This window comes from Cebus imitator, unplaced genomic scaffold (assembly GCF_001604975.1).
Source record: "Cebus imitator isolate Cc_AM_T3 unplaced genomic scaffold, Cebus_imitator-1.0 Scaffold172, whole genome shotgun sequence".
Lineage (NCBI taxonomy): Eukaryota > Metazoa > Chordata > Mammalia > Primates > Cebidae > Cebus > Cebus imitator.
The window spans coordinates 2282481-2284061 of NW_016107487.1; the positions used below are offsets into that span (position 1 = coordinate 2282481).

General features: G+C 61.2%; 1 protein-coding gene across 2 annotated transcripts in view; it reads right to left on the minus strand.

The window, feature by feature from the left end:
• Positions 1-667, minus strand: part of PLEKHH2 (pleckstrin homology, MyTH4 and FERM domain containing H2) — a 141985-nt gene extending 141318 nt beyond the window's left edge. For both annotated transcript variants that reach the window (XM_037744409.1, XM_017544855.2), the window contains exon 1: positions 563-667. The gene's annotated coding sequence lies outside the window, so the exon portion shown is untranslated. The remainder of the gene's footprint in view (positions 1-562) is intronic.
• Positions 668-1581: the final 914 nt, after the last annotated feature.

Consider the following 1581-nt stretch of genomic DNA (forward strand, 5'->3'; position numbering starts at 1 on the left):
TCACCATGTTGACCAGGATGGTCTCGATCTCTTGACCTTGTGATCCACCCGCCTCGGCCTCCCAAAGTGCTGGGATTACAGGCTTGAGCCACCGCGCCCGGCCTAAGTTTTGAGTTTAAAGTTTCGCCCCGGAGATCCTAGTGGAGCTCCCGAAGCCGAAGCCGAGCGCGGCATCCCTGGCTGCGCAGGTCCCTCCGCGCCGGGACCCTAGGCTGCCCCGCTGCGCCCCCGGGACCGCTCGCGCCGCTCCAGAAGCCCGGGCCCGGTGTTTCCAAACAGAACATCAAGGGAGCCCAAGGGCGCGAGGGGCCGCCGGCCACCGCCCCCTGCCCACCTCTCCCGGCGACACCTAGACCTGGGGGCCGACTCGGGGCTGCAGCGGGAGATGCAGCGACGGGTCCCGAGCCAACGCGCTCCGTCCCCCTTGTCCCCGCTCGCCCGCTCCGCCCGGCGTCCCCAACCTCCGCCCCGCGAGCCCCCCAGGACGGCGCGCTCTCGAGGGGGCAGGGATCCCAGGGTGGCGGAGACGCTGGGGTCACCCCTCGGCCCCGGGCCTTCTCACCTGCCTATCTCAGCAGCGGGTCCCCGGCCGCAGCGCCAGATATCCCGGCCGCGCCTGGCCCCCGGGCTCCACGGGCTCCCAGCCCGCGCCCGCCTCAAGCCGAGCTGGGAGAGGGCGGGGAAGGGCACCGCCTCCTCCCGGACTGGCGGCCAGCGTAGCCAGTAGAAGGCTACAGCCGACCACCCGGCGTCACCGGGGGTGTGGTTATAACTTTAGCTCCTCCCAGACCCTGCCCCAGGAGGGATCTCTGTCCCAGAGTGGTACCTCTAACGTCCGCACTGCGAGACTCTAGAGCCTGCTGCAGCGGTCGGTCACCTCCATTCCACTCCCTTTGCCTGTACTGTTGCAGCAGCCTCCCTTGGTTTCCCAGCCTGAAGTCTCTCCCCTTGCCAATCCACCCTTCATCTTCCTGCCAGGTTAATTTCCTTAAGAGCAGTTTTGATGTACGGTGTGCCCAAGATTTTCACTGGCTTCCTTTTGCTTAAATGATCAAGAACAGATTCCCTAGTCTAGCGTTCAAGGTCTCCATCCCATCTTTTCAGGTTTATTTCTCATAGCTCCCTTCACACACCTGAGACTACTACTGTGCCCCTCACCACCCAAAGGAAGTTCACTGGGAGCGTTTACATGCTATTTCCTGTCTCCACTTTTAAAAGTTCTACACAGCTTAGAATAATCTCACCGAGGGTGGTGGCTCGTGCCTGTAATCCCAATACGTTGGGAGGCGGAAGCAAGTGGATAACTTGAGGCCGGGAATTCAAGACGAGCCTGGCAACATGGTGAAATCCTGTCTCTACAAAAAAAAAAAAAAAAAAAAAAAAAAAAGCTAGCCTGGTGGCGCTCACTTGCAGCCTCAGCTACTCCGGACGCTGAGGCTAGAGGATTGCTAGAACACAAGATGGAGGCTGCAGGGAGCAGTGATCACACCACTGCACTGGAGTCTGGGCGACAGAGCAAGATCCTGTCTCTAATCTCCTCCTCCTCCTCCTCCTCCTCCTCCTCCTCCTCCTCCTCCTCCT